At 45.8% G+C, this 9,319-nt stretch overlaps 1 pseudogene; it reads right to left on the minus strand.

The window, feature by feature from the left end:
- Positions 1-1,804: 1,804 nt before the first annotated feature.
- Positions 1,805-6,571, minus strand: LOC138986943 (melanoma antigen preferentially expressed in tumors-like; annotated as a pseudogene).
- Between the last annotated feature and the right edge of the window lie 2,748 nt (positions 6,572-9,319).

The raw sequence follows: 9,319 nt of genomic DNA on the forward strand, positions 1-9,319 counted from the left end.
GCTTAAATGCAAGGGTGGGACAGAGAGGGACCAAATCTTAAGGGACCATGAAACATTGAAAAACTCAATCAATGATGACTTGCACCAATTGCTTACCCACAGTATTAGAGGTGAACTGAAAGTGTTAGTCAGTTCTGTCTGATTCTTTGTGACTCCATGTACTGTAGCTCGACAGTCTCCTCCATGGAATTCTCCAGGAAAGAATACTGGAGTCGGTAGCCACCCCTTTCTCCAGGGATTCTTCCAGATTCAGGGACTAAGCCTGAGTCTCCTGCAATGCAGGTGGATTCTTTACCATCTGAGCCACCAGGAAAGCTCAAATCAAGGTGATGCTAATTTCCAGGGCATTCCTAGATCAATATTTTGGTGGCCCCTGCCGGTCCCAGATCCTTCGGTCACAAAAAGTGGTATAGTTGGAGCCCTCCACTCTGAAGGGGTGCTGTTATTTTGTTTAGTTGATAAATCTTCTCTGAATCTTAGAGGACTTGGTCTCAGCAAAGAGTTCTGATGGGCAAAGAGAATTAGTTAAAAGCCTTAGTGTTGCCAGATTGGCAGAGAACCAGGATTTGGAGGAAATTTTATCTTTACCATGTGGCTTATGGTAAAAACTTAAGGATTAAAAAAATAATAATAATAAGGTTACAGATGAATCACACCAAGGATAAAAATGCCAAGTTACACTCAACACTGAAATATCAATTCAGAAGTGACTTCTTTTGACAATTGGGAATGGATTTCTGTCAGCCTTTGAATAAATAAATGTGTGTGAAAGTTTTGATTAATGTAAAAACAAAATAAAACCTGTGTGGATAGTACTGGCATAAAAGCACATTTAGACAATGGACTCAGGGTTTTCTCTTAGAAACTGGAGACTTCCCTGGTAGCTCAGATGGTAAAGAATCTGCATGCAATGCAGGAGACACAAATGCAACCCCTGGGTTGGGAAGATCCCCTGGAAAAAAGAATGGCTACCCACTGCAGTGTTCTCACTTGTAGAATTCCATGGGCAGAGGAGCCTGGCAGGCTACAGTCCATGGAGTTCCAAAGAGTCAGATATGGCTGAGCAGTGGGAAGGTGGGTATGGGCTAGTGTGTTCCAGAGGCTCTAGATGGTCTGCTGGTGAATATCCCCCAGGACTCCGGGCCTGACATTGCACAGTGACCATGTCTTGGCACTGCCAAGGGTCTGAGATTGAGGCTTTGCATCTGTTGGATCCACTGAGGAAAGTGCTTGAGTCCAGGGCCTGAGTGGGATTAGCAGCGAGGGTCCCTTGGAAGAAGGTTCCTCCAGTGGTGCTCACTCCCGGACACTTGGTTCATTCCAGGCCCTGAGGACGCACCTTGTGTATGATGACAGATTGAACAGCCTCAGAAATATGTGAAGAGGTGGATGCCTTGGAAATGAGAACTACAGGGAGTGGATAAATGGTGCCCTGAACTCCTGTAGCTAATCCTTGCCTATTATAGAGCATCTAGGCCCCACTCACATTAAGATTCTTTTATTTAAACACTAACAGGAGCATCATGAATTTAAAGGGGAGAATCATGGTCACAGAACACAGAGGACACTCAATGGTTAACACTGAAGTTCCCTTTATTCCTTTGTAACAATCCAATACAGGGGTAATTACCCCATCAACCTCCCAAACCCAAAATTTCCCCTCCAAAATTTAGATTTACATTTCTAACTTTGTAGGAACACATCTCTCCAAAAATCCCACCAATCCCTCCCCCTGCCCACTCTAAATCACCTTTTCTTTTCTCGCATGCACCAAACTGTTGTCTGAAACTGGTCTGTGTTTGTTCTAGATGCACTGAGGTCTGGGTGGCAGTTTCCCAGTGCCAGGGACTGCAAAATCGTGAACTGGGCTAGGTGGGCATGTAGCTGGGTACAGGATGGGTTCGGTGTCATAGAAGATCTGGTCACCACAGTGTGGATAGGGGCTGGCGCTGACCCAGACCATGCTTGGCCTCCTCAGACTTGCACAGCAGCTGCTTGAGCCAGGCATGCAGCTGAGCCAGAAGGCCCAGGTGCAGAGTGTCCCACACATCCTCATAGCTCTCCAGGGGTGAGGGGTACAACACATGGTTCAGCTTGCTCAGCCCCACGGTGTGGTGCAACAGGCTTTGCAACACGGCCATGGAGATGGGGTTGCCACAGAAGCTGAAGGTGGTGAGATGGGAGCAGTGGCTCAGAGAGGGCAGGAGAGCACTGAACTGGGAGTCCATGATGCCGCATTCATCCAGGTCCAGGTCCTGCAGTGTGGTCGAGGTCCACTCAATCAGGACCTGCAAGAGTTCCAAACTGAAGCTGGTCAGGTTGACCCCGCTGAGACCCAGGTCCTTCAGCAGGCTGACGCTGGGGCACTGTGACAGGTACGTCAGGTCTGACTCTAAAATCAGGCAGTTGGTGATCCACAGGGTCTCCAGAAGGGTCTTTAGGCACGTGGAGAGACAGGGCAGTCAGTCCTAGGGGCAGAGGTGGCGGCGAAGAGATGTGGGGAGGAGAGGCCTGTTTCACCGGAACACAGGGGATCTCAATGGCTTGGATCTGGCCTCTCACCTTCTTGACAAGAAGGCAGGAGGTCTTCATAGGGTAAGGTCATGTTCACATGGGTATAACCTCCCTCTGCACAAAATGATGAACTATTTTCAATGTGGGAAACAAACAGTAAACAAATGTTATTTGCCTATTTCAGTTTACTAGTATTTGGTTTGCTGGGATTAAGATGCTTTTACAGGACACAATGAGTTGAACTACAGAGCAGGCTGGATGCAGTGGACATAGGCTGCCAGTTCCCAGCAGTTTCAGACAATCACTGGGTGAATATCCCCCAGATATTCAGGGGCCACAAACCGTCCATCACCACCTACAATTCTTTTTTTATATTTCCTTTATTTCTTCTGATTTCTCAGTGAATATATTTATTCCTAATGCCTGGAGTTTGCAGCTGCCAAAAAGGGAATCAATGCAACTCATTCATACAGACTAGGTTGAATCCTCTCAGCTTTCATCACTGTGTTCAAGGCAGAGCAATAACCTGTTTCTGAGGATTTCCTAGATATTCAGAAGTCTTAGAGGAAAATATTAACTGTAATTTGGACTTAAAGACATTGGAGCCACTTCAACAATGATTCTCATTTGAATTTTTCAGTTCTCTGGACTGCTTAGGAGCCACAATTTCCCCATCCTGATTCTGCCTTGTTATTTCGTGAGGACTTCCGAGTGGCCTGTGCATCCTGGAAACGTCTCCAGCGGGTACAGAATAGAGATCTCGATAATAACGAAACAAGAGAGGCACGTTCTGGCCAGCAGAGGTGGCTCCACGCCTCACCTGGAGCACCTGGTGCAGACGGCCCTTAAGAAAAGAGATGGAGTCCAGGTAGAGCTCCTGAAGGTGGGGCAGGTTCAGAACTGGGCAGTGAATTGGTCGACTAACTGCTCCTCCCGGTCAGGGGCGGTGTGCCGTGACATGTAGATGCATGACATCAGCAGCCAGCTCAGGTTGCCCATCAGGCCCAGGTGTGGCATGAACCTGCCCAGCGTGGCCAGCTTCCAGATGTGGTTCATCTCCAGGTCCTGGATGGAATCCAGCTGCACCACCTTCAGGATCTTCCTGATGTTCTGCATGGGCATGGTGAAGATCCTCAGCTTCTGGCAGCACAGGTGTAGCAGGCTCCTCCTCTGCTTGGCCTTCTTCAGCAGGTAGCTGAGTGTCTCGTCCAGGGTGTCCTCCTTGAGGCACAGGTCAACCAGCACCTCCATAGAGACCCATGCCGGCTTCAGTACTGCCTGTGCCTCTTCTGCATGGGCTGGATCAGCTTAGGCTCCAGCAGCGAGCAAACGCTGGCCTTGATGCCAGACCACAGGGTCCAGAAGTCCGGGTGGGTGTTCTGGCACAAATCCAGCACCTGCAGCTTGTACCATCTGTGGGGCCGTGGGGGACATGCTGAGTTGTGCAGAAGCCGATGGGCACCAGAACCCCGCGAGTGCTCTACACTCCACACACTTCTTAGCACCCCCTGATCCCCACTTTAAGGGACACTGGGGCGTGGGCTACATGCCTTTATTCCCCTCTCCCCCTCAAAAGGTCCCGACTGCCTGTTCCCAGGTGACTCCTCATCCTCCTGCCCTGGCTGCATCTTGCTCACATCCCCAGACCCCACCAGTCTGCCAGGTTGATCTTATCTGGGGCGGACCTCCTGAGCAAGCAGGACATCCAGGCCACTGAGTGCAGCCTGGAAGGTCTCAGATGAGGCTGGTGGTCCTTCATCAGGGCCCCCAATGGTGCAAGGCCTGCACCATTGCCTTCAGGGCCTGGGTGTGCCTCCCAGCAAAGGCCACTATAAACAGCCATGGGAAGAGTTCAATGGGCAGCTTCACCAAAGCCAAGGCCTCATTCCACAGCAGGCTCTGGCAGCCAGCTCCTGGAGTCTGGGTGGGGCCTGGACGCCCATTGTGAACATAGTCCGGAATGAGTTCTGGGAGGATGTCAGAGAGCAAGGGAGGGGTGCCACTCCTTCTCTGGACAAGGAACTGGGGAGTCCCTGCTGTCCCTCCACCCTCAGGGAACCCAAGGCAGGGTCAGAGACATCCTCTGGCCACAAAGTCACAGCTTTTGTCCCACTGGCACGTGGACAAGAATCTCTCCAGGCAGCAACAAAGGGACAAGGTGACCTCTTGCCCCATCCTATATCTACTGGCTGCTGCATTTAATCCCAGCACTGCTGGCCAGTAGATACCTAGGAGTCTGACAGCTGACCCCACTCTTTTCAGAGAAAGCTTCTGATTATTACTCAAGGGCTGAAAACAGGAATAAGGAGTTTAGCCCAACATAGCCTGTCTCTAAACTCCAACCAATAACTCACACAATGGGTGCTGTTATGTCACTTCATAAAAAGACATACCTTTCACTGGGTGTCTTTTCTACAAATGTTATCACCATTCAGTTCAGTGGACCAAAGCACTCGCATTCAGAACAAAACCTCTACCCTTTCAAAAATTCTACAGATTTTTTTTTTTTTTTTTTATCCCATGGAATTAAAAAAGTTTTTAGCTTTTAAAATGAAAATAAACCCCCAAAATCTTTTATGCTAGTAAAACCACAAAACTATAAAATAATATGAACTATAATCACTGGTCACAACTAAAATGTAAAATGTCATGCAAAAATTCATCCTAATTAGATGTTTTTCATTAAATCAATTCCAGGAACTTCCCTGGCAGTTCAGTGAGGAGGAGTCTGTGCTTTCATTGCAGGGGCACGAATTATATCCCCATCAGGGAACTATGACCCCAGATGCTGTTCCATGTGGCCCCATCCTCTCTGTCACCCCACCCTATCCCATCCCTCTGCCCCGCCCCTACCCTGTTAAACTCTATTTGGTTAAGAAATGTTGTAACAGTCTGTACAAGTGGCGAAAATCAGAGAAGAAACCAATCTGTCTCGGATAAAAGTAAAACTGCAGGTAGAAGCAAAAGCAAAGCATGCCAATGCCAATGTGAATGGAAAGTTGAAACAAATTCTCTAGAGGATCATGGCCTGCATGGCTTGTCCCATGAAGAACCCAGCAGGTACAGCTGTCAGAGCCCAAGCTCCTGCGTGGAGCAGTGTATTCAGTCCTGAGACCCTCTTCTCCTTCCAGGACATACTTTTCAGATTCTGGCTGAAATTTTCATTTCCAGCTAAAGTGCTATCTTACTACTAGATCTCCATCTACCTATGTCTGAGTGGGATTTTTACTTTTCACTATATACAACTGATGGGATCCTATGTCTCTTCACAATAGATTAAGAAAATATGATCCAGCAATCCCACTGCTGGGCATACACACTGAGGAAACCAGAAGGGAAAGAGACACGTGTACCCCAATGTTCATTGCAGCACTGTTTATAATAGCCAGGACATAGAAGCAACCTAGATGCCCATCAGCAGATGAATGGATAAGAAAGCTGTGGTACATATACACAATGGAGTATTACTCAGCCATTAAAAAGAATACATTTGAATCAGTTCTATTGAGGTGGATGAAACTGGAACCTATTATAGAGAGTGAAGTAAGGCAGAAAGAAAAACACCAATACAGTATACTAACGCATATGTATGGAATTTAGAAAGATGGTAACAATAACCCTGTGTACAAGACAGCAAAAGAGACACTGATGTATAGACCAGTCTTATGGATTCTGTGGGAGAGGGAGAGGGTGGGGAGATTTGGGAGAATGGCATTGAAACATGTATAATATCATGTATGAAATGAGTCACCAGTCCAGGTTCGATGCACGATACTGGATGCTTGGGGCTGGTGCACTGGGACAACCCAGAGGGAGGGTATGGGGAGGGAGGAGGGAGGAGGGTTCAGGATGGGGAACACAGGTGTTCCTGTGGTGGATTCATTTCGATATTTGGCAAAACTAATACAATTATGTAAAGTTTAAAAATAAAATAAAATTAAAAAAATAAAAATAAAATAAAAAAAAAAATTTTTAAATAAATAAAAGAAAATATAGCAAAATATAAAAGAAGAAAACCAACCTGAAGGTACATTCGTTGGAGGAGTTTGGGCCACATCGAAATCACCCAAATATTCACAATTCAGACAGCTTTGTGCGGATGGTGGTGTCACCACAGACGATTAAGAAACAAAGTAAGATTCCCAAGTATCATACTGTCACTTATACATCAGACAGCAAAACACGTGCCCATTCACGGGGGAACAGATCTGTAATGGAGGGATGGTGGGTCCTCCAGATTTTGAGGGTCCAGGCTTCCCTGGAACTGGTCAGGTCAAAATAACATCTAGGAGCTGGGCAGAACAGAGGAACAGACACTTGTAATGAAACTAAGGAAAGTACCAGGACAAGTGAACTTTTTTTGGAGGAATTCAAAGAATTTTCTTAGGCTAGGCTTGAGAAGTGCCAGCAGAGAGAGTAGCTAAAAAGGGACCAGGTGGATACCTAAAACCCAATATCCACACTTCCTCCATCCCTGGAGGCAAAGGACATTTCCTCCCTGAAGGTAGGAGATTAAATTTAGGAATGTGGGTTAGGAGAGGAAGGAACTGTTTTGGCTGGACAAACCTGGGACACGCCTTGTTCTGCCTAAAAGCCACTGAGGGCTTAGGGCTGTGGGCTCCCTGGAAGGGAAATAAACATGGGCCAAGGAATGCAGAGTTCCAAAGAATAGCAAGAAGAGATAAGAAAGCCTTCTTCAGTAATCAATGCAAAGAAATAGAGGAAAATAACAGAATGGGAAAGACTAGAGATCTCTTCAAGAAAACCAGAGATACAAAAGGAACATTTCATGCAAAGATGGACTCGATAAACACAAAGAAATGTTATGGACCTAACAGAAGCAGAAGATATTAAGAAGAGATGGAAAGAAAACACAGAAGAACTATACAAAAAAGATTTTCACAACCCAGATAATCACGATGGTGTGATCACTGACCTAGAGCCAGACATCCTGGAATGTGAAGTAAAGTGGGCCTTAGAAAGCATCACTATGAACAAAGCTAGTGGTGGTGATAGAATTCTAGATGAGCTATTCCAAATCCTGAAAGATGATGCTGTGAGTGTGCTGCACTCAATATGCCAGCAAATTTGGAAAACTCAGCAGTGGCCACAGGACTGGAAAAGGTTAGTCTTCATTCCAATCCCAAAGAAAGGCAATGCCAAAGAATGCTCAAACTGCGGCACAATTGCACTCATCTCACACGCTAGTAAAGTAATGCTCAAAATTCTCCAAGCCAGACTTCAGCAATATGTGAACTGTGAACTTCCTGATGTTCAAGCTGGTTTTAGAAAAGGCATAGGAACCAGAGATCAAATTGCCAACATCCGCTGGATCATGGCAAAAGCAAGAGAGTTCCAGAAAAACATCTATTTCTGCTTTATTGACTATGCCAAAGCCTTTGACTGTGTGGATCACAATAAACTGGAAACTTCTGAAAGAGATGGGAATACCAAACCACCTGATCTACCTCTTGAGAAATTTGTATGCAGTTCAGGAAGCAACAGTTCGAACTGGACATGGAACAACAGACTGGTTCCAAATAGGAAAAGAAGTACATCAAGGCTGTATATTGTCACCCTGTTTATTTAACTTATATGCAGAGTACATCATGAGAAATGCTGGCCTGGGAGAAACACAAACTGGAATCAAGATTGCTGGGAGAAATATCAATAACCTCAGATATGCAAATGACATCACCCTTATGGCAGAAAGTGAAGAGGAACTAAAAAGCCTCTTGATGCAAGTGAAAGAGGAGAGTGAAAAGTTGGCTTAAAGCTCAGCATTTGGAAAATGAAGATCATGGCATCTGATCCCATCACTTCATGGGAAATAGATGGGGAAACAGTGGAAACAGTGTCAGACTTTATCTTTTTGGGCTCCAAAATCGCTGCAGATGGTGACTGCAGCCATGAAATTAAAGGATGCTTACTCCTTGGAAGGAAAGTTATGACCAACCTAGATAGCATATTGAATATCAGAGACATTACTTTGCCAAAAAAGGTCCATCTATTCAAGGCTATGGTTTTTCCAATGGTCATGTATGGATGGACTGTGAAGAAAGCTTAGCACTGAAGAATTGATGCTTTTGATCTGTGGTGTTGGAGAAGACTCTTGAGAGTCCCTTGGACTGCACGGTGATCCAACCAGTCCATTCTGAAGGAGATCAGCCCTGGGATTTCTTTGGAAAGAATGATGCTAAAACTGAAAATCTAGTACTTCGGCCACCTGATGCATAGAATTGACTCATTGGAAAAGACTCTGATGCTGGGAGGGATTGGGAGCAGGAAGAGAAGGGTACGACGGAGGATGAGATGGCTGGATGGCATCACTGACTCGCTGGACATGAGTCTAGTGAACTCCGGGAGTTGGTAATGGATAGGGAGGCCTGGTTTGCTGTGATTCATGGGGTTGCAAAGAGTTGGACAGGACTGAGTGATTGAACTAAGCTGATGTGTTGATCTTAATTCAGAGCCAGAAACTGGCAAGACAGTCTTTGGTACTGATGTAGGAGTCACATGACTAACAGGCTGTAATTTTTGAGCATTATCTTTCCTGAAGTTACCATACCTTTTCCTCCTTACACATGAACCTGGGGCAACTCTGTTCAATATGTTTGAAAAGACTGGTTTTGAATTTTAGGTCATCCTAAAAAAGATCACATCAGCATCTTCATTTACAGGTTCCACTTCAATGAAGATCAGGTCATCATCTTCATCATCTACTTGTTTGGTTTCTCCCACTCTTTTCTGTGGTTCTGACTCTTGTTCTTCTTCACATAACATACATGGTGGTTCCACATTTTAA

Source organism: Bos mutus, unplaced genomic scaffold, assembly GCF_027580195.1.
Source record: "Bos mutus isolate GX-2022 unplaced genomic scaffold, NWIPB_WYAK_1.1 CTG281, whole genome shotgun sequence".
NCBI lineage: Eukaryota > Metazoa > Chordata > Mammalia > Artiodactyla > Bovidae > Bos > Bos mutus.